General features: G+C 44.3%; 1 protein-coding gene across 1 annotated transcript in view; it reads right to left on the bottom strand.

The window, feature by feature from the left end:
* Window positions 1-26,586, bottom strand: part of PELI2 (pellino E3 ubiquitin protein ligase family member 2) — a 119,189-nt gene that overhangs the window by 22,984 nt on the left and 69,619 nt on the right. The window lies entirely within an intron of this gene.

Here is a 26,586-nt window from a genome sequence, read left to right as displayed (position 1 = left end):
ACCTAGGTAGATCATCTAGTCCGACCCCCTGCCTTAGCAGGAAAGAGCCCCGGGGTCAGATGACCCCGGCAAGGTGCTCATCTAACTTCCTTTTAAAAATCCCCAGGCTAGGAGCCTGCACCACTTCCCCTGGAAGCTGGTTCCAGGCCCTAGCCACCCTGACTGTGAAGTAGCGCCTCCTAATATCTAATCTAAACTTACCCTCCGCCAGTTTGTGACCGTTATTCCTGGTCACTCCTGGCAGCGCACGGGGGAACAGGGACTCCCCCAATACCTGCTGATCCCCCCTGACCAGTTTGTAGCAGGCCACAAGGTCCCCCCTTAGCCTTCTCTTGTGGAGGCTAAACAGGTTCAGGTCCCGTAGCCTCTCCTCATAAGGCCTGCCCTGCTGACCCCTGATCATACGAGTGGCCCTCCTCTGAACTCTTTCCATATTGTCCACGTCCCTCTTGAAGTGTGGCGCCCAGAACTGGACGCAGTACTCCAGCTGCGGCCTGACCAGTGCCGCATAGAGGGGGAGGATCACCTCCCTGGACCTGCTCGAGATGCATCTGTGGATGCATGACAGGGTACGATTGGCCTTCTTGACTGCCTCCCCACACTGCCGGCCCATGTTCATCGTGGAGTCAATGACGACTCCAAGATCCTTTTCCGTCTCCGTGCTGGCAAGAGGGGAGTTCCCCAACCTGTAAGTGTGGTGCCGGTTCTTCCTCCCCATGTGCAACACCTTGCACTTATCAGTGTTAAACCCCATCCTATTCTCATCCGCCCACCGTTGCAACCTGTCAAGGTCAGCTTGTAGCCTATTGCACCCTTCTAGTGCACCCACATCCCCCCACATCTTAGTATCATCAGCAAACTTGAACAGGGTGCTTTCTACCCCCTCATCCAAGTCACTGATGAAGATGTTGAACAGTGCGGGCCCGAGGACCGAGCCCTGCAGAACCCCACTGCCCACATCCCTCCAGGCCGAGAAGAACCCATCCACTACCACCCTCTGGGTGCGGCCCTCCAACCAGTTGGCGACCCATTTGACCGTGTGGGCATCGACACCACAGTCTCCCAGCTTTTTGATGAGGACAGGGTGAGAGACAGTGTCGAAAGCCTTCCGGAAGTCCAAAAAGACTACATCCACAGCAACCCCTGCGTCTAATGATTTGGTGACCTGATCGTAAAAGGCCACCAGGTTGGTCTGACAAGACCTGCCACTGATAAACCCATGTTGGTTGCCCCTGAGCATGCATTCCCCCGCAGGGCCCTCCTGGATGTGTGCCAGGATAATTTTTTCAAAGAGCTTACCCGGGATTGAGGTCAGACTAACTGGCCTGTAATTTCCCGGGTCCTCTTTTTTTCCCTTTTTGAAGATAGGGACCACATTGGCCCTCTTCCAGTCCTCCGGCACCTCGCCAGAGCACCACGAGTGCTCATAGAGCCGCGCCAGGGGTCCCGCAATGACCTCAGCCAGTTCCTGTAGAACCCTAGGGTGAAGATCGTCCGGACCAGCGGACTTGAACACGTCCAGCCTCTCCAGAAGTACCCTAACTAACTCCTCGCTAACCCTTGGCCCAGGCGTGTCTCTCTCGGGGCCCGAGGGGGGCCCAGCAGGGAGGTGGCTGAACTGGTCCCTACTTAGGAAGACAGAGGCAAAGAAATCGTTAAATATGTTAGCTTTGTCATCTGGCGTGATGACTAAGTTGCCCATCGTGTCCTGCAGGGGCCCCACATTACCCGGGACCCTCTTTTTACCCCCTATGTATTTGAAGAAGGACTTCTTATTGTCCTTAATCCGGGAAGCTAGTCCTATCTCCAACTCTGCCTTGGCCCTCCTGACTGCCCCCCTACATCCTCGGGCGACTATAACATAGTCCTTCTTGGCGATGACCCCATCTCTCCATTGGGTATATGCCTCCCTTTTAGCAAGGAGACATTCCCGGATGCTCTTAGTGAGCCATGGGGGTTTATGTGCCCTCCTGCTCCCTTTGACCCTTGTTGGGATTACCTCCCTTTGGGCATGGAGGATCGTCTCCTTAAGGAGCAACCACTCACCTTCGACATCTGATTCCCTTCCCCTCTGGGTCCTCAGCGCTTCCCCAACTATCCTCCTTAGCTTGTTGAAGTCAGCCCTCCTAAAGTCTAGGGCTGTTGCCTTGCTGCAGCCCTTTGCCACCTTACGCTGGATGGTGAATTCCAGCAAGCGATGATCACTGTCTCCCTTTTATATGATTTACCTTTTATAATTTTTTCTAAGCAAAATCTCATGGAAATACTTGGCTCCTACCCAGCATTTCTCAGCCTCCTCTGCTAAGGCTCTACTAAGAGGTTAATTAAACACATCCCCAGTTAGAAAAAACAGAACAAAGTGACATTGCCCTAGGTTGCAAAGCCACTCAATGACAGTGCAGCTCTGTTTCCCAAACTAGTTCCTGATACCACCTTCAGTCACACAAGACCTTTAGAACCTAATAATTAAATCTTTAAAAAAAGGAGCCAATATAATTTCAGAAAAATCCTAGTTCTTTAGTCTTTAGAAGGAGTGGAAGCAATTTGACTGAAGTTATTGATTCTACAAAAAACAAATAATTTTAGTGGTCTCAGGAGCTATTTAGCATGCAGAATCGCCTCTAAAAAGAGCTGCTGTAACACATAGTACATGTAATAATGGGAGTTTAAGTACTTCCAAAGAGCTCCAAATCCAATGCTTTGACAACATCACAGGGTGACACCACATGCAATTATATCTACTGATTCTATCGTAGTGGTATTTTTCCCTTTGTTGCTCTTGATCTAAAAATTACAAGTATCCAACATGGCAAGGGATGAGTAAATTGAGCGACTCCAATCTACTCTGCTTAATTGTTTCAGACCATTTTTAGTCACTTTATTTCTCTGAGACATTCTAACTGATCTCAAAGCCACAGATTATCTGGTTAAGTGAATCAGAGAAAACGCTCTTGAATGTTACAGCAAGGACTGAAACACCTATAAAAACAAGGAACGTATGTGCAATGATCACTGATAAATGGATGGATCCTATATTTCTCATTAGATTTATGGGACCTATCCTACAGACTTTTACCAGCTATAATATTACACCATAAACTATAAAAGTGCAAGACATCTGTTCCTTCATCATTAGGGACCTACCGAATTTGCAACAGAAGGGGGGTACATAGCGGTGCCTTTAATCTTGCAAGTTCCCATGTGCCCCCCACCCCCGCTGCCATTGATTGGTGGAGGGGCCCCACTGCTTGCTCCTGATTGGGCAGGGAGGCAAAAACCATGGTTTTAAATGTGGCACTATTTCTGCCTTCTGGCCACTCAGCAACAAGGAGTGGGGCTGCCAGACGCCCTCTGCCAATCGGTGGCAGGAGGCAAAAATGGTACCTTATTTAAAAACTGCGGTTTTTGTCGCCCTGCCCATTCAGAGCAAGCGGTGGGGCCCCTCTGATACCATGCTCCCTGCAGAGTGCTGTACTCCCACTCAGACACCAGGTGGCACTGTTCTCTCCAGCCTTCAACATCCAGCCTTGGTCAGGGACAGCGCTTCAATCAAGCTCTGAGGCGCTCGGTTTTTTGTTTTACTGAGGCCTCTTTTTTTCTTAATGAACTTTATGGATATATATTTTTAGCTTCTTTCACTGACCACCCACAAATTTACAGATAGTTGGCTACCCTAGATTCTGCCCTGTCAGAGTTAAATGGGTACCTTTATATAGTTCTCTATGTACTGAAAGAGAAAAGTCTTGTGAGCTCTTAGCCTAGACAGTTGAAGTAGTCTAACATTTTTACACTATGCTAGCTCACTGCTTTCAGCGTAACAAATGCTTTCTATTTTCATAACCGTACCTGTAAAAATCCATAGTATGGTATGTGCTAGACTGCATAAATCAAAGACTTTGGAATCCATAAGTTTGACTGATTATTGTTAGATTGAGCATGACCAATTCATTTCCTGCAAAATTAAATTAGGACATTTCTATAAGTTATTTTTATTTTCACTATACCAACCACTAGACTATAGAGTCCAGCTTTCATTATTTATGAGCAGTCTAATGTGACCTGAAAATAAATTCTCAAAATGCATGGCACTGATGTTGGCTCCCTTATTAATTTTACTACATCCAAATTAGTCTGAGACCATACACCAGGGGTGCCAAACTCATTTGGCCTCACTGGCTGGATAAGCAGCATGGGGCTTGTCTGGATTGGGTCCATGGATCCCCCCTCCACACTTACCCTTCCTCAACATACCTGATCAGGCAGCTGCTCCAGCTGGTCTGGGACCTGCACCACATGTGGCATGGATCCATGAGTGGCTGGATCTGGCCAGAGTGGCAGGTGCCATACACATAATGGGGCAGGAGCACTCATATGAGCCCAACTGACTCTTAAATGAATGAAACGGGTACTTGCAGATCCACTCCTGTTCCCTGGTTGTCTGCTCTATCACATATCCTTCCTCCTGATCTTTGATGTAAACAGGCTACCTTAAGAGTCTACAAAAAACTGCTTACATTCAATCTGCTAACAATTTTTGAGGAACCTAATGATCCCCCACAAGCCAAGGCTTAAGTCAAAGAGGCCATTTCAAAGGCAGGAAAAGAGCTGATGAAAATTTTAACATCAAGGAAAAATGGACCCAGCAATAGAACACAACTGACATAAATTTAACAAATTATTTATCATGGACCCCACATCTAAATCCCTGGTTTTGCTTTACCAAGGTGGGGCTGGACAACATTGAACAGGGTTCGTACATGACAAGATAGATGCAACTACCTACTACATAAATGGAATTTTATTAAAGACCTCATGTGTGAGTGTGGCAAATTCCAAACTATAGCATATATTACGGAGGAGTGCCCTATTTATCATTTTAATGGTTGCACTGAAGACCCACACCAGGCTACTGACGATGCTTTATCATCGATATCAAATCTAAAACTGGAACTCTAGCCATTCTTTATAGATTGCTTATAGGTTGTTCTGTCATTCGGTTGCTGTATTCCATATAATAAATTGCCCAGTGTTGTCAAATTTGTGTTACTTGAATAAATTAGCCCTGTACTAAGGTTATGTATTTTAAAGCGGGTGTTCTTTTCCTAGACTGATATACCTGTGGTCCCCCTCTCACAACTTCCATTGAAAAGCTGCTTTTAAATAATGTCAAATGTAGATTTCATTTCCCAGTATTTTATAATCTTTCAAAGCACTTAGATCATTCTGAAATTATACAAGATGACAAGTTTTTCGGAGTCTATTCGGCACAGACAGCTGCTCCAATTCAAAGAGATTTCACATGCATTTTGCTGCTCATCTTACAAAGAAATTGGCCACTAGCAATTGTCAAATTGGAAAGTCAAAGAACCAAGGGAAAAATTTGATAGCACTCCAGTGCATCAGTTATTGTACAAACACAAAAAGGGTCATCATTGGCAATCCCTCGCAGTTGAGGATGATAGTCTTCCATGACTGCTTTTATCTATGGGTCTGAAGATGGCTGATGAGGCAGATTCGTGACTGACAGACTCTGCTGCAACTTGGGCATGTGTTTCCGTGAGGGATGGGTAGCCCAGGATTCTGGATTCAGTTTGTGACACGCTGTTTCTGTTGCTCCTGCTTTTTCCATTTCCTGTCGTCGTCGTAAGATTTCACAATACCGAGATCTTTGCAGCAGACTCTTCCTCCATTTGGGGTGGTCCTGGGCCACAGTCTCCCACGAGTTGACGCTGAAGTTCCATTTTCCGTAAGCTGACCTTGAGGACATTCCTAAACTGCTTTCTCTGCCCTCCTCTTGAGTGTACACCTTGACTAACCTGGGAAAACAAAACTTGCTTTGGGTGTCTGGAGTCAGACATGGCCCAGCGAAGTTGATGTCGGATGACCATCACCTCAATGCTAGTGGTGTTTGTTTGCGAGAGGACACTAGTGTTGGTGCATCTGTCTTCCCACTGGATTTGAAACACCTTCCACAGGCAGCATTGTTGGTACTTCTCCAGTGATTTGAGATGTCTCCTGTACATTGTTCATAACACTGTACGGTAATGTGGGGGATCATGACTGCTTGATAAGCCATAAGTTTGGTTTCAGATCTGATGTTACGATATTTGAACACTCATTTCCTCAGGTGTCTGAAGGCTGCCTGTGCACTTTTAAGGCGAGCTTGGATTTTTTCATAAACGTCAGCCTTCTGCAAAAGATGGCTTCGACGGTATGGGAAATGCCTTCTGCAAAGAATGTGATCCAAGGAATGACACATCAGGAGAAAGGGAGAAAAGTCCCAGGGAAATAAGACCGGTCCAGTAGTGACTTGTCATGACCAAGTTTTACTGGCACAATTTAAAAGGGTTACACAATTATGACAACACAGCCAAGCCCAAAACCTTCAAAACAGCCCACCAGGTCACAAAGCTGACCTATAATTGAAAAGTTGAAGGTGCTTTTCACATACTGATTAGTGTTATTTGGGTTTGAGCATCTGAGGTTTTACACTTTCAGCCTTTCCTTTGAAACCATGACAGCTATACACTTTTCTTGAACAAAAGTTGTCACATACTGACATCACTCCAAGAACAAAAGCTTTAAGGGGGGAAAAAGAGCAAATCAAAACATATGCGTTAAAACTGCAAGAATCTGCAACCCTCTTAATTCTCCATCCAGAAACTAATGCAGACTGACCCCCTGATCTTCTAGATTGTGTGCACCTCTATCTGAACAGTCTAGCCTCCAAAACCTTAAGCCTTTTCCTCCGATGTTGCCAAGAGCCACTGGGACTATACCGTACGTCTGATTCCAGACTGCCGTAACCCAAGCAGAAATGAGAGCTAGCCAAGAGATGTGCTGTCTTACGTGCTTTGCTGCATCTCAAAGCTGTATTCTCCCATTTGTCTTTTCTGTGCGCTTCAGTTACTCTTCACTGGACAAGCATAGCCTGCAACGACTAGCGCAGGATTACTTGCATCAGCTTATGGTACAATGCAAGGAGGTGGATCTGCATCAACACGAGTCACAAGCCCCCCCCCCCACACTTTTTTTTTTTTTTTTAATAACACATGTTGTTCAAGTAGAGTAGAGGAACAGTTGAGGTCTATGAAGGTTTTTATCACCTCAGCGCACAACCAAGAAGAGAGAAAAGAGCAGGCCACGTGCCAGAGAGCATCCTTAGGAGAAGGGTCACGGTGCTAACATCTGGCTGGCAATTCTGGGGTGGTTGCAAGTCCCACCTTGCCCCTCCCCTCTGCCTCCCTCCCTCCTGCCTTGCCCTGCCATCTTCCGGTTCCTGCTGGGGCATTGCATGGCTTCCCCTCCCTGCCGGACTGTGCCCAGTCCCGTGCAAAATGATAACTGGTAAGCTAACTGGTTATCACTGGGCGTATCAATTAAACAATTAATCATGTAACCTTTTAGATCCTTATTCATCTCTATGAAGCTCTCCTTGAGCTCCCAAAGCTAACTCTAGCCCCTACCACGGCACAGCAGTTTCAAGGTAGTCCTGTGATGCACATGTTTTACAGAAAATTGAATAGGGGCTCCCTGTTAGGGAGCCCCCTGAACACGCACAACTGACTTCACTCCTAGTTCCCAGGGAGGTGGTGGTAGCATCGCCACTACGTCTAGCTTCACTTACATTCTTGCTGCTACTTGAAATGGGAGACCTGTCGCTGCCGGTACTCACTCCCTAATGTGTCCTTTTCCATCTTTCGCCTCTCTCTACCTCCTGGATAGAGCAGGCAAGGAGAGGGGCACAGGTACAGAACAGTTAAAGTACTTCACACAAGCTGTGGTGGCAAGAGGTCGTGCTCTGGACTTGCATCAAAGGCCACCCCCAATGCACTATACCCAGAAGCCTGGTAATCTGGGCCAAAGAGTCAAGATGTGACCTGACTTTACTCTCCTGCATGCAGCTAGCTTCACCATCTTTCTAGCCTCCTGGGCTCTGAGCTTAGGCAGCCAAGACTTTCTGCAGTATGGCTGGCCATGACCAAAGAGTGACCCAAGGGCATTTGGTGCTCAAAAGCTTGTCCGAGAATTCAACTATGCAGTTGTTCTAACAAAAGAGACTAGCCACACAAATCCTGCGTCTTGCACCCAACCCAAATGGGTTGCTAAAAGCAACACTTTAAATGGGTCGATGCTGGGTCAGGTCTCAAAAGGGGTTAAGAGCCTGTGCTGTGTTTCTCTCCCTCAGCAGGTACAAGCCAACCCTGAAGACAAAGCTGCAATTTCTTTTCCTTCCTCTTTTGTTTGTTTGTATTGTTTCAAAGGAAACAGGATCAGATTAACAGCCCCAGCTCCTTTTAACTAAACATGTTCTCTTTCCCCAAAAGGGACACTCTTTACCATATTTACCACTATTTAAAATACTCGCAAACAAGGTTTTCTTTCCCCTTTCTAAAAATTCCCCATAGCTAGAGGATATGGGGATAAATAAGGCTTATATTTTAATGGCCTTAAACGTGTGATAGAAAACATGTGTCCTTTGCTCTTATGTTTTCAAAGAGGCACAGGACCTTTTTTTTTCCTCTGCCCCTCTTTTTCCATGGGACAACAATACACTGAAAATAATTAAACTGAATGGTATGAAACCACAATATGCAGATTGGCTTAGTTATGGCAGAAATTTGACATGCATTATGAAAAAAAAAAAAAAAGGAAGGTAACGTTTTGTTTGATGATGGCATCTTGTTTGGTTAGTGTCAAACTTGCACCAAACTAGGGTCACGTAGTACAAGTACGTTTTCTCATGTGCTCAACATATCTAAGCTTGAAATGATCAATGAGTCGCTGCTGTTTGCTTTTCTTTTATCCCATGTAGTGTCCAGCTCCAGAAGAGATGAGAAATATGTAGCATGGATACAACACAGCCCCTGGCCAAATACTTCGTTTACCTTGTATTTAATTTAGGCTACTTTCCATGACAAAAAATGTAACAGCTGAATACGCAGGATGACTTCACGGGTTTCTGGAACAGCAGCTCTAAGTTTTCTTCTCGGGGCAAAGCTTTTCAGTTATATGGCCAGTTACCTCAAACCACCCAGGTGCTCTGTAAACTCCTAACAAACACTCTGGCTTACAGCAGAGGCCAGATCCTGCTCCACATTCAAATTTTCAGGGGTTTTTCAGCTACACTCCAGACTGACAGTGCATCTGGAATAAACTTAAACTAATTCTCCCAAGCAGGCAGTGGATGCTGGATACCAGGTGAGATGATGCCAAGTGGGTGATGTTCACTTAGGTCACCTGAGCCGCAGTCTGAAAGCCAAATATGATTTTCATAGGCTTGGAGCATGGCCAAGCTTGGGCAAAATGTCACATTGAGAACAAAAGGCTCATCCCTAGCAGGAGGGTGACGTCCCTGACATATTTCAGGTGTCTTCTCTAGAGGATGAAGCCTCCAGACGCTTGATCGTGAAATACATTAAAAGGCAACATAGGTGTAATTTTTTTTAACCTTTCTCTCTCAAGCTGCTCTCTTCCTTTCAACAACTACAAAAAATAAGCCTGCAGCAGACATCTGCTATGGGAAGTTTCAAAAGTCTGGCAGATTTACAAGCAATTGAAATCAGGATCTTAAAATGAAGTGTCAGGTGACCTACACTTAGTAGAGTTGCTTATAAATTTCAGCGCTGTTTAGAAGTGCATGCTGCATGCCAAGTGACGATCCTTTAAAAAAAACCCACAAAAAAAACAACCCATGCCAGTCTTTGGCAGCACAAAAAACAGCAGTAATGGAGGCTTTGTTATTTAAATGAAGCACAAAACATCCAGCTTTCTTCTGGATCATGAACACAGGTTATTTGAAGTCTCACTGACATTATGGAGCTGAACACACTCTGCTCAATGGTCAGCCTATAGTTTCTGCTTTCATCCAATAAGAACCCAATGAGCAAGGGTGTAATCAAGTCTCCAGACCTGTACAGAGCAGAACTCATCTTTTGATCTTCAGGTCCTCACAAGAAAGTCAGCATTTTTTCAAGCTTCAGAGAAGTGGCATCTCTTTTTGTAGCCTCATTCACACCACCCAGACTCCTCTCCAAGGCTTAGTGCAGATGCCTTGAGATGGTTTATACCCTCTCCACTGCATCTCCCAGTAACCAAACAAGCAAAGCAGCCCCCACTTCAGTTTGCTGCTGGGAATGGGGCTAAGTTATTTTAACGTTTGGATTAAGACAACTAATAATTTATAAAAACATTTCTCTTCTTGGCTGACATCCAACTCTGACCGCCAGCTCAGGGCAAATTTCTAACAGTGGTGAGGGCAATGCCTTCAGCTGGCTAACGGCACTGAATATTGGGGTTTGAGTCTCCATGTATAATACACACCAGGCACGTGCCCCCAGATCTGTGCGGTGTAAGAGCAGGCTGTGGCTGTGGGCTGGGACAGCACTAGGTTCTTCCTGGCAGGGGGCTGGGCGGGGCTGCGCTCAGGGCAGGCAGTGGTGGCACTGAGAGGGGGAAGCTGCAGCCACCCCAAAATTTGCCATAGCCCTCCCAGCACTGCTGCTGCCCGCCCCAGCCCCCCTGCCAGAAAGAACCTGGCACACCCCCAGCCCCAGCAGCAGCATGGCCTTGCCCTGTGCGCAGATTGGGGGCATGCACCCCCCCATGCCCTCCTGGGGTGCATGTAGGCAAGAACCGCACCCCCGCTCGCCCTGCAGACAAGCCATGGTTCTGCTACACGCTGTCCCAACCATGCACTGCCTGCCTCTGCCCTACTCCCGCCCGCATCTCTGGAGCCTCCATCTGCTCCCCCTTCCCTCACAAGAGACTTTCCAGCCGGGCCCAGCGGCTCTCCACGCTGCTGCGCTTCACACCTGACCACCTGTGTGCTGTGCTGTGGCTGCACGCATGCACAGGACATTTATCAATCACATTATTGGCCACACAACCGAAAAAAGCTGATTGCCAATACTGTCACTATTCCTTATACTGGTGCCAATCCAATATGGAACCAATGTATTGGTGCACCTCCAGTAATTTTTTCTCATTTGTTCTGCATTCCCCTTACAACCCTTTTAAGTACCCCTAGTGGTACGTGTACCCCCGGCTGACAACCACTGTTCTAGAGTGATGCTAGACAAAGAGAAAGGACGTTTTAGCAAGATCTCACTCGTTACCTAGAGGTAAAATTGAGTATTCCCAGTATCTCACAGACATTACACATAGACATTAGGGCTGGAAAGGACCTCAGAAGATCTTCGAGTCCAGCCCCCTGCCCCAGTATCTGAAGTGGAAATTTTGTTCCTAGAAAAGGCAAATCGCCAGAACTGAAGTTTTATCCTAATCAGAATAGCCTCTCGTGTCCAGTTAAAACTAAGAATTCCTTACCAATTAGTGACAGCTTTGTAACAGGACTCTTTTCAATCGTAAGCACGTTAACTTGCATCTACAGAATAACTGTTTGAAATTTTACTCTGCATTAAAAGCCAACCAGTAATTGGCCAGAATTACTTGCTCCTACGGCATTACGCTTCAACAAAGCTGAAATTTATATTGACCCCTCGTTGATATGGCCATCAAGTATAATTTGGTTGTAACCTTTAGCAAAAGAACATTGTCATGGAAACTTCATGAGCTTCATGTGCAAAGGAGTGAGGGAAAGGAAGGAGTGCTTATTTCAACCACAATCAGTTACAGCTGTTTAAAAAGAGGCTCCATCTGCTTCCTATTGAACCACATACCAAGTCTTCTTTCAATGCTCTAAGGCAGTGGGTTTCAACCTTTTTTCCTTTCCAGACCCCTAAAAAGTTCTGAATGGACGTGCGGGCCCCTTTGGAAATTTCAAATAAAGGTGTGGACCCCTCTGAGTTATAAGTGTGAATATTCACACACTTTGGATTGATCACAGTTTTCTTTCGCAGACCCCTGAGACATAGTCTACAGACCCCCCAGGGTTTTAAACCTGTGGTTTCAGACCCCAGGGGTCAGCAAACCACAGGCTTAAAACCACTGCTTTAAGGAAAGCAGTAACAAGTGAGTGTTTAAGCTTAGCTTTACAACAAGATCTTTTAATTTAAGGCCTTTCAGCAGACTATATACAGATTTTGTCTTCTTACCATTTATTTACAGCTTTAAATGTCAAGAAATATTTTCAGCACTAGATCAAAGCGTATATTAAAATTATATAGGCAAAAAAGTGCACAAATGCCAACTCCATCATCTACTGCAGAAATATTAACATAGTATACATCTACTTTCTAAAGCTAAAGGATATCAATACTCATCATGTAACAGAATCTAAAACAGCTTCAAGATTTAACAGGAAGATGTGATTTTTCCAGTCTCTGGGTTGTACCCAGCATTGCTCTAACTTGTAGCAGGGCTAAATTTAGACTAAATTTTCAATCAAGGGAGAAATATGGCCAAAAAGGAGTTGAAACCAGTTTTACATGAGCATAATTATAACAATGCCATATTCCTTCATGAGTAAGATTCATTTTGAAGTGATAAGCCAGTATACAGCTCTTGAGCTCAACACTGCTTTAAATAATCTTGATTTAAGCGGTACTAAGAGTGACAACAGCTCAACACCCAGCTGAATGCCTTCCTCAGTAAACTATGCAGAGTGCTCCCTGCAGGGTCCTACCCAGGTGCTGCTTCAGCACCATCAGCTGCTAGGAAATAAAATCGGAGCGACACAGCATGACCCTCTGCTGATGGACTTTGCACTAGCTCATGTCAGAAATTGGGGAGGCATGTAAAATTCACAGTACCCTGCATATACAGTTAAATTCTGTATTGGCTGAATGGACCTCTGTTTGACAAGAGTGCTTCTCCTGGCATTTTTTTTCAGTCCTATTGTACTTTTAGGAGTAGTTCTCCTTGGTTTTGCCTGCAAGCTGGCTGCCGTGCCCATTACAATAGGACCATGGACAATGTTTTTGGGGAGAGAGGAAGGAAAGCATGCTGGAAAGTTAGCTTTATTTTGTACTACTTGTACCCACTTTTGCCTTGTAGCACGTAGCTGGAAGAAGGAATTGATGCAAATCTGCCTTACGAAGCACATCAATTTCCTATTGCTCTGAAAACAGCAGAAATCAAACAGGAGGTGATTTTCCTGCTCCCGGTTACAAATTTCTTTCCGGCCAACCCTTGCTGCAAAAAGTCTCAGGATTTTTTTTTCTGGCCCACATTACCAGTGCTCCTGTGTCCATAATCTGGCGTTTCCCTTCCACCGTCTCTTTCTGGTCACTTTCCTTTAACGAACAAGCGCCTGTTAAGTGCTTTTCATGCCCTTCCCGGGTAGTGGTGGTGGGATGTCTTTGGGTCCGCGCAGGAGCTTTACTGTTTCTGACATTCTTTCCAAGTGAGGGGCAGCAGCTACACCCATCGGCTTCAGGGAGGCTTACCCGATTCAAAATACCCTATGTGAGTCTTTGGATGCTATTCCAGTGAGCAGCTAACAGGGAGGGGAATCCGATCTAGAATAATTTTGGTAGAGCTGTTAAATCATGAAACTAAATGTAGCTTGTGTGCACAAGGCACAGACTAGTTGATGGTTAGTAGAAACAGGCACTTCTAAAGAAGAGCAAAACAGTGAGGCAAGGGAATGACTGCCTAGGGAAGTTGTGGGATCCCTCTCATTAGAGGTTTCAAGAAGTTCCATAAGCATCGGTCAAGGTAGAGCAATGGTTGGAAGTGCACGTATGCACCCTTCCCCTCCGGCGGATGATGAGAAGAGCCTACTGCAGCCTAAACCAGTGGTCTCCAAACTTTTTTGACTGCGCACCCCTATCAGTAAAAAATTTTCGAGCACGCCCCCCCCATCTATGTATATTTATATAAATATAAATAGGCGTTCTAATATTTTCTTCCTGCACCCCAATGGATCGTCTTGCATGCACCCCACTTCGGAGACCACTGGCCTAAACCATGTGGATGTTGGAGAGGACCACGTGTGGATGTGGGAGAGGACCACGCTCAGCAGCAGGCAAATGAAGGCGAGTTCTACAACTGGTCCAAGTAAGATTAAAGTACCTGGGATAGGTATAGGGCACTGGTTCTCAACTTATTTGCCATAGCCGGCCACACTTGCAGCTTTCAATGTGTGATGTGGACTGCACCCGCACAACTTGCTTCCTGGGTATCCATTTAAAAAAATGTTTTAATAAGATGTCATATGGGCTGCAGCAGGGTGCTGATGGTGCCCCAGGTTGAGAACCACTAGTTTATGGAACAGATAGGGAAAGACTTCTGGCTCTCCAGTTACAGTGTGATGCGTTTGTTGTCCCCAGGTTGTAGAGCAAATGATGGAGGGTGGAGTTTTTTTGCTCCATGCTTCCCAGACTTTACTGGTCACGTGGAGCTGGGAAGGAAGTTTTCTGCTCCTGAAGCATTATGTATTGGCTATAGCCAAGGGTGGGTATTTTGAATGGCGGTGCCACGACTCCTGCTGGGACTAAAACCTGAAGGTTTCTGGTTAGAGGGTTGTGCCCTCTGCTCAGGGTCAGGCCAACATTTGGGATCAGGCGGGACGTTTACCCGACGGTCGGATTGATACAGACTATGAAGGATTTTGCCTTCCTCTGTAGTTAGGGGCACGACCCTCTTAAGTGCATTTTAATACCACTTGCAGCAGTGGGACACTGACAGTCCTGGGAGATGCAGACACGAGTACCTTAGCACAAAGGCGAAACTAGCAGCTAGAACGCCACTGATCAAGACAAATGCAGGATTTTATTTAGGCAGATGAGGTTCTTCGGGTAAATCCAATATCTTTTTTTTAGACGAACTAAAACAGTTGGAACAATTCTTCTTTGCGAGCTTTCGGGTACAAACACCCTTCTTCTTCAGCCTGAGGAAGCATTATTATTTTATTTAGGCTTTTAACGGTCAGCCATGCCCTGATTATTCATCAAGAGAAAAAAATGTCTTATACAGGTAGAAAAGAACCGGTCCTTTCTAGGAGCCTGGCACATTAATACAGCCTAATAGTGAAGTGACTCAGTGTCTCGACATCACATGGTGAAGACCTACAGGACAAATTCTGCCAAATCTGTGGTCTCCTGGCAGCGAGCGACTGGGCTGCCTGCAGAAGGATCCTGTCACTATTTCAGAAGAGCTGAATCTTTACAGAAAAGATACCTACTAAAAGCTCAAATGCAGAGAGGCACACTCCATTTTGTCATGGGAGTTTGAAAATGCTGTCCAGAGCATTGAGAGCCAAAAGAAAATTTACTACAGTAAGGACAACACAAGCGTAGCAACCATAAGGCTTTTTCCCCATAGAAGTCACAGCCACCAACCGAGACTGTGCATCTCAATAATGAAAGCAGTGAACACAAGCGTGCGGCTGCTCTTATAAAACACTGCTGCTTTTCTGAGTGATCCATGCACATGCAAGTTAAAATCCTTAAATAAAAAATGCAAGGAAAAAAATGAAGTGGTAAAATAAGTCCTTCAAACAGCTTCGGCGAAGACACGTACAGGAGGCTTTGTGCAAACTGTGCATTAGCAAGGACTGTTGCAGTGAATCAGAGCACGCTGCTACGCTCACTGCTGGCAGGCAGTGTTAGTATAGTAATGAGCCGAGAAGCTTCAGATCATCCTGCAGTTTCCAGAAACCATAAATTGAATCTGACAGAAATTGATTTTATATTAAGACAGCCGAAGACTCTCCAGATAGCTACCTGGACACAGACCTGTTAAGCGGCTGCTCAAAAATCTCTCAGGAGAAATAAAAATAGATATGAACTCACCCCTGCCAAAAAACTATTGACTGATTACAGAAACCAGCTACACTTTATGAAACTAAGCATGGGGAAATAAAGTTGCTTCCCAGACTCAAAGCTACCAAGCCAGACTGTTATGGGTGTTTTTCCAGAACAGAGGCAGTCTGCGGCTGTTCCCACTGACGAGCATTAGTTTCATAAAACAAAGGCAGCGCAGACTTGTTTAAAAACTTCCATGAAAAGATGATCAGATCTTCAAGAATGCCAGCTTTTTAAAATGTTTCCTAGATCAAGAATCACTGTGTTAAAAGACTCTTCCCTTGGAGCAAGTCAGACTGATAGTACTATTACTACTTCTGACAGCTCCAGAAAAACAAGTAAGTTCACAAATGTTGAGAGCAGCTTCCAAATGCTGCATTTTTGCAGCAAAGCATTTGGGCCATTTTTTGAAAATATAGTAAGAAACAGTCTCCTATAGTAAGTCTGATTAAAAACTCATACTATATTTTCCGGTGTTAATGCCCAAAGCAAAATGGATGCCATGCATGTTAAGTCACTTGTAAATGCAGTTTTTTTTTTATTTTTAAGTGTAGAAAGTTCTATAAACGGTTCATTTTTGCTTGCTGTTATACACCTAGCCATGCATTTGCTACCATTTCCAGGTTTTAGAAAGCCTTACATGTAAATCATTAGCATGTATAAATACTTCTTTTCTGCTGTGCTTTGGACCTAGTTACTCAAAATTAAATAATCCTAAATAGCAATCAAAATGCAACATACTGTAATCCTCCTCCATGGTGCTATGCAGGGACTGACAAATTGGTTCACTTACCATGGTAAGCAGTTTTAGCTTCAGTTTTTTTTAATTTAAAGCATCTAGCTGGCAGTAGCAGCAATAGTTTAGAGCTTTCACTAAAATGATAGAGTAGCATTAGCAATAGATTTATATATAATTTTATAATAATAATAAAAATTACACGATTTGGTTATTGGTAAAAGCAAACAATAACATTAAACATTCTACTAATTTAAACAAAAATAAAATCCAACATTATATATGATGTTACATAAAAATAAAGAAAAAGCAATATAAAATAGTAGGATAAAAAAATTTAAAAAACAGGAAATTTATTTGATTTTGGCCCTCGTTCTTTATGCAAATACTACAAATACACCTACAGAATATACGACAGGCTCTGAGCTGTTAGAGAGGGGTCAAATTGTTTTATTTCCCCCCATTAGCCCCAGGACTTAACATTTTTCACTAATGGAGAGATCTGCTTCCCTCTTACTTCTCTGAAGAATGAAGACAGCCATAAATAATGATTTGGGTCATTTATCTCATTCTTCCTGCAAAAATATACCCTGTCCAAATACGTGGTCCGACACGACCTCCCCCTACAACTGCAGACCTTAGCAAATCAGTCTTGCACTCGCCTCTCATCATTTGCGGTTTTGTATTTCAGATAAGCTTCTAGGCCAGGAGAGCTTTAAAAAAAAATTTTTTTTGACGTTTTATTTAAAAGGAGAAGTTTGAGAGAAATCTCAGTGCTTGCATAGTTTTTCACTTGAAGCTTCTAACTTTTAACAATTGCCAAGACCGTTTCAAAGTACTGATGAACGTGAACCAGCGCAGTTCTCTGCTTGACTCCGTACGCAGCTGGAGAGCAGAGGTGTGATGTGCACGTGGGGCAAATCCTGGCTCTCATGGATTATCTGGAAATACGGAAATGGAAGCCTTCCACCCGAACAGTATAGCACAGCGGCTCCCAAACTCTGACAGGTAGCGCACCACCAATTAAAAATGATACAACCGTAAGCACTACCAGCACATTTTGGTCATATAAAGTCATTATAATAAATCTGTTAACGTGTACCACTGACAGGTTGTCTGCATACCAGTGGTGGTAGCCGTACCACAGATTGGGAGCTGCCGGCCACTGTAGTAGTTACCCTTCAGAGCAGCTCCACAGGGTTGTCTGTGATTGGAGTGACTATGTTACCACCCTTTTAAATACCCGCTGCACCCTTTTAAATACCCCCTGGTCCAGCAGTAAGTCCTTCTAAACAGAAACCCATTTTTTGCAAACAATTGATGGAAGAAGTTTTAGTATTTGCATTCAAGAGCGGAGGGCTGCTTCCTTTCCTTCCAGGAAACAAGTTTTGATCCCTCGTCATACTTTTTAAAAGCTGACATGTTTTAATCCCAAACCTGGTCCGTACAGGCACAGGGGGTAAGTCTTCTGGTAAAGGATGCACTAAATTCAAACAGTTGTACAATTATTTTAAAGAGCACTATTTGAACCTCAACTCCAATTCAACCCTAAACATTTATTTTTCAGTTGAGTAGAAGAAAGTGTTAGGGCCAACATGACATCACACTACTTATTCTGTTATGCTTTTGACGTGTTTCAGACTAAGAAATATTTGGTTAAGGTCAACAGCTGCTGTAAAGAGAGACAGGCAGGCTTAATACAAATATTTACACTCTGCTGATAAAGCTCCTTGTTCAGATGTTACAGTGATCAAAGTGACTGGATTTTTCTGAGCATCTACATGCTACTGTCTGAATTCAAGTGGCTGCTGAACAGGTTAGATTATGTAAATGCAGCAATACTTTTAAAGTGCGACTCGCGTGTGGCTTTGTCTTCTTAAGAAAGGCAAGAACAATTATTTCGCATATAGCCAGTTTGGCTGAGACAACCAGAATGGCTAATATCTCCTTTCTTTTGGAGAACAGCATGCATTATCTCCCCATTGCCCTGGCTCAGGACTGTGATCACCCTCCCTGGCACACAAGTAGGAGGGGATGGAGCCAGTAAAAACCTCTCTGCATAAACCAGAAGGTATGTGGAGTTGATTCAGCTCCTGTCAGACCATTTACAGAGGAAGAAACCAAACAAAGGGAGAATCCTATACCAATTCTTCACATTAGTGCACTGGAGTCGGTATGACTGCTAAAAGGTATGGATAAGCATTCACAGGGAATGGTTTGACAATGGGGGTGAGAGGATGCTGCTACTCTGAAGCGTGCAGCAATTGTTATGCTCTGCTATATATGTACACAAGCTAAAGCCACAAGTGAACTGGCCCTGGATGAGGCAGGGTTAAAAATGGAGCCGTTTTCTACACCTGTATTGCTACAGGCTCTGCAAACCTAGCACTCAGAGCCTAACAGCTGCAGCATGGTCCACAGTAGCAGCTTCCCCTCCCCTTCTGAAACCAACCCAAATGAACGTTCATCCGTGCCCTAAGCAGATCAGCTCCAGTACCAGGGTCTTGATCAACAGCTGATTGGTTTATAATGAAGTCTCACATTGCCAGCCTGCTATGCGATTCGGCAGGCATCTGTTTGCTGTCTCTCAGGTAGTGCCTCCTGACCTCCGATTCTCCTAACTCAGATCCAGAGAAGCATCTCAACAGAAAGAGTCCGGGGGGAACGCACGGGGAAGCGTTAGCAAGTTTTTCCAATTGCCATTTCTAAAGGATTTTAACCTTCAGCGACCTGACCTTAGTAATAAAGTCATGCAACTACAAGCCTATTTTTATGGGAGTATGCAGGCAATGTGACGCATACTGCCACACAACCTGAATGCAAATATGCTTTCCAGCATTAGGTGCATGTTGAGGATCATACTATCATTCCTGTGAAAGCTGTCAGCACTAGAAAGGACCGGCATGGATGGCTTTTGTGAGAAAAGTGGTCTACGTCGGGGATGCCAAAACTTATTTAGCCCCATGCATTGGATAAGGGTCACTGGGCCGGTCTGTGTGCTGGACCGGGACTCACCTATGGTGCGGCACTGGGTCCAGTCCATGTACCAACCAGCCCTGTGCACGTGGCAAAAAGGGCTGGCATGGGGCCTGCTTGTGGGCTGGACCTGGCACTGCTGGCATGCAGCCTGAACCCCAGACTCTGTGCCATGTGGCACCAGGTCAGCTCACACACTGTAGGCAGTGCATGCCCCCAAGCTGGCCTGTGGGCCACATGCACAGTGAAGTCCAGGGTGCTGCATGCACAGGGCCACACACCCTGCAAGTGGCACCGGGGGCCAGCATAGGGCATGTACACACTGTGTATGGTACCCCACTGGACCAGCCGCACACACTGGCTCCAGCATGGCCTGATCCAGACCAGCCCCAAAGCCAGTCCAGCACAAGTACCACATGCCCTGGACTGCTTGCCTGCCCGCAACATCAGCTTACGGGGCCAGGGCCAGCTCATGGGGTCAGTTCAGTGCCCCACAGGCCGGATCATAGGACTCTATGGGCCAGGTCCCATCTGCAACCCGTATGTTTGACACCCCTGAGCTAGTGGTTGAAAAGCAGCATTGCTTTGAGCAGGTGTTAGTACTTCAACGTCCCGGCTTTACAGCATTTGCATTATTGAGAGGAAATCTAAATATCTACATTAGAATTCAGCTCGAGTGTGAGACTATAGTCTGCCCAAGATCACAGTTGTTAAATGCTTGTTTCATAAGACATTAAAACTACATTAATGTCACAAGATTCAAATCAAATCTGGAAGTATCGCATATACACAGTACTAAAAGTTCAAGGCATTTAACCATTCAGTAGCCACAGCACCAGCAGAATACATATGAGGAAGCCCTCTTGGTCAGCCAGTCTAAGACAGAGGCACTCAGCAGATACAGGCCACCTTCAGATGTATAAATAGCTACACAAACAGGCCTCTTTCAAGTTCCCAAGCAGCAGTTGTGACAGGGTCAAACCTTATGCTTTGGAGGTGCAAGGAGACTGAGTGATGCTGACAGCGGGGCGCATACCTCTTGCATACCACTTGGAAGTTCAACCTCGGGGAGCCCATCTGTGTCAGGAAAGTTTCTGGAAAAAAATCTGTTTTCCTCATTCTGGCTTCCCAAAACAAGGTGCGTCTTACTTAGGGGTATGCAAGAAAACACACTAATTTGCCAGAGACCTCAGCCCTGCCCCTATAAAGCAGTTGAGTATGCACCAAAACGTGGGTGTGGCGGCTCAGAGCCAGGCAGTGCCATCAGGTTGTGCAGTGCAAAGGATTTCTTACGGGAGGAGCAGCTTATTCCCATTCTGGTCATAGAGATGTGACTACGTCACTACAGAGGTAGTTAACCCCGTCTAGGTTAGCCTTCTGAGGAGGTCACGATCTTCCACCTATCTTGGATAAAGTGACAACTGTTCTCTTTGCTGCAACAACATACCCAACTAATGTTAGGTGCTGGAGTATTAAGGAGGACTGACGGCCATTCAGGTGCTTGTTGGTCTCAACCATAGTTCTCGGGGTTATATTCTCAATTTGTTTTTTTCCGAATTCTGATTAAACAGCTGGATGTTAATACTGGTACAGATACTTTATATGCTTAAAGTCTAGTTTCTTAGAATTCTAGCTTCTGTATGGGTGTGTGTGGAAAATACAACTTACCCCATTGATAAAGACCTAAAATTCTGATTTATAATTTTTCAGCCCATTGGGCTATACGTATGTAATAAAAAAAAAAGTATCACATTCCTTTTAGAGTTCTGTGCAATTAAAAAAAAAAAAAAAGTTAATCTAAAGCAGCCTATAAAGAGGCATTTACAAGCAACCTGAACTCTTATTACCCAGAATTTGATAGAGGTAAGCTTCTATCAAAGCTACCCACTTTACACAGACATGATTTTATCACTATGTTCAGTTTATGCTTTTTGAGGAACCCAAACTGGAACCTGCTACAGAAAAGCATTCTGAGATTTCCTTCACAAGTTCCTTTTAGCATAGTTTCATAGTTGTTAGGGGCTGGAAGGGACCTTACAAATCATTAGGTCCAGCCCCCCTGCACATGGGCAGGGAAGACCGCTGGGGTCAAATGATCCCAGCCAGATGGGTGTCAAGACGTTTACTGAAGATCGCCAGGGTGGATGACTGTATCACTTCTGGAGGGAGCCTGTTCCGAATCCCGGGCACTCATCTTGTAAAGAAGTTTTTCCTTACATCTAGCCTGAAGCAACCTTTAATCAGCTTGGGCCCATTATTTCTTGTCCTGTCCTGGAGGGCCTTGGTGAATAGATACTCCCCCAAGCCCCTGATACACTTACAGGCTGCAACTGAGTCCCCCCTGAGTCTTCTCTTTTCCAGGCTGAACAATCCCAAGTCTATCACCCTCTCCTCATATATGTCTTGGTCTCCAGGCATCTAATCATGTGTGTGGCTCTCCTCTGAACTCTCAAACTTCTCCACATCCTTCTTGAAGTGCGGCACCCAGAACTGGATGCAGTACTCCAGCTGCGGTCTTACCAAGGCCGAGTAAAGCAGGAGGATAACATCCTTTGCCCTGCTCGAGATGCCTTGGTAGATGCGTGTCGGTGTTCAATTCGCTCTGCCAGCTACGGCATCGCATTGGCGGCTCGTGTTCATTTTGTTGTCAAGCATGACACCCAGGTCTCATTCAGTTGTGGTGCTGGCAAGCAGAGCACTGCCGTGCCTGTAAGTGTGTTGTGGATTATTTCTCTTCAGATGGAGCACTTTCCATTCCTCTGGATTAAATGACATCAGGTTGAGGTCTGCCCACTTCACGAGCTTGCCCGGGTCAGCCTGTATTGCCAGCCTGTCTTCAAGTGTGACAACTCTCCCCCCTAGCTCGGTGTCATCAGTGAATTTTGCCAGATTGCTTGTAATATCCGAATCCAAATCGTTAATGAACATGTTGAGCATGAAGCTCAAATTTGATGTTAGTGCAGAAAAATACTCCCTTAATCTTGAAAGCCTGGCTTCAAAAAAAAAAAAATGCTTGTTACAACCCAAGCCATAAATAAGTCACAATGCAGAAAAAACTTTAATGACCCCTTTCTAGGATGTTCCTGTTTCTCTTACAATATAAAAACAATAACCAATGATTTACGCAACATTAAAAACTAAAATCTAATAAAACATCAACTGTTGAAGATTTTAATACACAAACCAAGGACAAGATGTACTTTCGGAGAATGTGTGGAAAGTGATAAATAAGATAATGTTTATAAGCACAGGATATCCATTATCTGCAATTACAAAGCAAAGGCACTCTAGATCTACGTAGGAGGCAGAATGTTTGTAAAAATATACCCCCAAAAATGTAATTTAAAGTGATAGAAGCAGCAGTTGTTATTATGGGCAAGTCACTTCAGCAGGCATTAGCCAGGAGAGTCCTTGGAGTTGGGTCATGGTCACAGGAGGGAGGGAGGGAGGACCAACTAATTTTAAAAAAACAGGTTGAAGCTGCGTAAAATTAAATTTGAAATTGTGTTTATAACCCTATAGTTTATAAAGAGCAAGCCATTAATTTTTTTTTAAAATCCTCCCTTGGGAGAGGCTTTGGGTGTCAAATAGGACTACTATAGGTAAAAGCCACAGTAGAAAAATATCAAGGTACTGAAACTACAACTTCCCTAGCAGGTATCCAACCTTCTTCACGATTAGTCCCGATAAACACAAATATATGCATTTAAATAAGCGTTCACAGCACAGGAGAAAAGAATATCAACTTTTTAAAACCTTTTTCATGGGCCACAATAAGTTTGTTTACAGTACAGAGTCTAAATTGCAGACTAAGATTTCCAGACAAACTTAGTCATAAAAGGGAAATCAAAAGGGCAAGTCCCACTGATGCCAAAATGCAAACCATGATAGCGTGCAACCTAAACAAAATATTTCAGCTTTGACTTGTGACTAGGTATATAGTCAGAAGGTGGTAGGGGTACACCTAGAACATGGACTACATGCCTACCATTCTGTCTAAACCTGCACTCTTCTCATGGTAAGGTGTTAATATGGCCCTAAGATGCAACTTTTGCCACCACAGGGAATGCAAGGCATCGACCTTGAGTAGAAAAAAAAAATCCCCTGTAAAATCTGAAATTCTAACAGTCAGGAAACCAGATTGTAAGCTCCAGGGCAAGACTGTTTTTCGTACCATACAGTTTAACCCATGATGAAGGGATTCATGCACCACAGCAAGAAAAGGACATCCACCGAGTGATTTAAGCGTATAGAAACAGAAAACAAATGGCAACATATAAAACAATATTAAATTAGCATCCACCTGGATGCCCTTAGATTTGTAACCATACCGGCTGCTACTTCAATGCTGCAGATTCAGAATGGATATTTTATTGCAGACATTAGAAATTAGTCTGCACTTTTTTCCCCCCAGAGTGCCACGAACAGTATTTCTGGGGTTATAGCAGGGGTGTCAAACACAGCCCCTGGGCCACATTCAACCCATGAAGCTGTATGCGGGTATGCAATGGCCTCCCAGCACCGCACACTGCACTCAGCAGGTGGGCTGGATCAGGGCCCATGGGTCCTGCACATGAACAATGGGCCAGCATGGGGTGCTAAACCAGCCCCGTGCACTGGCTGCAGCACATATGGACAGCCTGGGGCCCAGTCTGGACTAGCTCTGGAGCCAGCAGGGGATCAGTCCAGATCCAGCCCACAGGACCCGCATAGCGACCCTCGTTCAGCCAACAGGGTCAAATGAGTTTGACACCCCTGGGTTAAGGGGAGCAGTGTGAATCAGGCAAAGCCTTTCAGTATCACTATGCAGTCACCATTATTGTTGCAAGCACCTCTGCTGCTGGTTCGTGTCATCCCCCTCCCCCCAGTTTTTAGCATAAAGCAAAATGGGAATATTTATGTTGCCAGGCTGAGTAGCAAAAGAGAAAAGAGACCAACTCAGAGGAGGCACTACTGGCAGACCTGCTTCTGACTAGACACGTCAGTTGTCTATGCCAGTTTATCCAGTGTAAAACACATTTTACAACTGCTTATCTACCTTTCAGCAGCACTGCAGACTTTAAAAGGATGATTTTCAGATTCTAGGATAAGGGCACACAAATCTAGATGTGTGTGTGTGCACTAAATGTACTTACTGATTCATGTTACTTTTAGAGGGCTATGCCCCCTGGAACACATCAACTGCACATCGTCTTTGGCCTTAAAGAAAACAAGGTACTGGAAAAAATTCTGCAAAGTAGGCAAGTGATCTACCAGTGGCCAAACAGTCTTTAAAACTGTCCAGCAAGAGGCCGCACACACCCATCTCCACCTTATTTAAGTAGCTTTTCTCCAAGTAGAATAAGGAAAAGGTCCCTACAACTTCTAATACTTTTCCAAACAAGTTTTAATTGTTGAATCAAATGCATTTTTAAACAACATTTTGCAAATGTTGAGCTGTTTCCTTTTTAGAGGGATTTTCCCCTTCTTCAAAACTAACTAGTTTTGTCTGCTGAAATAAAAGTGAAATAAAAAGTGAAAATCCTGTGGCAAAGCTTGTTACTATATGTGTTTTCTACAGTATGTTCATTCACATTACCTTTGGTCTTCTACTGGATGCACATCCACATGCTCCAATACAAAAGAATTTGATCCAGAGAACCCCAAGAGCACTGAATATACTGGAAATACTATAAATAAAAGTAACTATATGAACAAATTAGGAACAGATTAAAGGGGTTCCCTAAAGCAAAGATTATGTGGATGCTAAACAATTAGCAGATAGTAAATACAGACAGTAGTATAAAAATCATGAACTAAGCACAGGTATTATACAGGCAGATTCATATTTATAGCAATGGCTGGGCAGATTAGATTAAGAAAAAAAACAGCTAACCAATATTTACTGCAGAAATCTACACTGCAGCCAATTGATTCTTGGACAAATCACATACTATGAAGCTAGAACAGGAGGGGGAAGGAAAGAATCAGCAGCAAGGCTAGATTAAAATGGCAATTTAGATAAAATACCAACTAGGATAGGTTTATATTATGCAAAAGACAATAAATCCTTGTCTAAAATATAAATCTCTTGAAAGCCCATGTAACTGTAGAGGGTATTCAAATTAAAATTTCATATTTATTAGAAATGAACGCGTTTATCAGGCTGTCCCTTTCTGAAAACTGGATAAGCCAGTATACCAGAGATTCACTGATGCTACAATAACAACTTGGAAGGCTTTATATGAACTTAAGCTGCATTTCCTCCAACAAAACAACTACTCACTATGCCAATTAATCTTTTCATGCATAAACTGAATTTAGATTATTTCAAATTATCCCACAACATATTTAATTCACTTATTACAGTGCTCTGAAATTAGAAGCGTTTAATAAGCCAAGATGGAGGAACGGGAGTTTCAGGAACTAGACCAGACTCAGGAGATTTGGGCGTGATTGCTGACCAGCACAAACAGTGACTTCAAGCAAGCTGCTCACTCTGAGTTTCAGACCCTCCTCCCTCTTTTTTTAAATGCACAGCAACTGGATATTTTATGTTCTTCTACCCCCAGCTTTGCCTCTCTGGACCATTGCATCAGTTCTTCATAATCAAGAAAATAAATAAACCAACACCCTACATTTAACCATGTGCATCTGGGGACAGTTGTTAGTATAAGGAATAAAGAGCTTGCACCGTTACCAAAAAGTAAACTATTTTACTTTATTTTCTTTGCACCAACATTCACAAGTCTTCCTGCCAACCCAGCTCTACCTGATCTTTCAGTTATTTGTTGTATCCTTTCAGATATGTAGGCTAGGCTATGGACTCAGAGGACAGATATTGTCTATAGAGGCCTTTAACACAACACAGCATCAATATTGTTTGGAATTCAGGTATTGCCACACTACTAATAAAAAAAAAAAAAACTTGATCGTTTCAGAGTTTTCCCACTGAGATGACTTGACAGGACCTCCTTTTGGGAGAGACCCGGCTCTAGTGCATAGGCCTTCCAAAGTGTGCATAGAAGACCCCAAGGGGAATGGGAGAGCTGAGACTGGCAGCAGATAACAGGACATCACAAGGACTATGGGATGGCCCAGCCTGCAGAAGGTTGAACTCTAGTCCTCCACTATGTGATTTTGGCTTGCAAGCAGGCACCATCTCTACCATTTGAGTGGGCAGAG

Source organism: Crocodylus siamensis, chromosome 2, assembly GCF_052110815.1.
Source record: "Crocodylus siamensis isolate JL-2025a chromosome 2, ASM5211081v1, whole genome shotgun sequence".
NCBI lineage: Eukaryota > Metazoa > Chordata > Crocodylia > Crocodylidae > Crocodylus > Crocodylus siamensis.
Note: the sequence above shows the minus strand (reverse complement) of the source record. Positions and strands in the feature narration are given on the sequence as shown.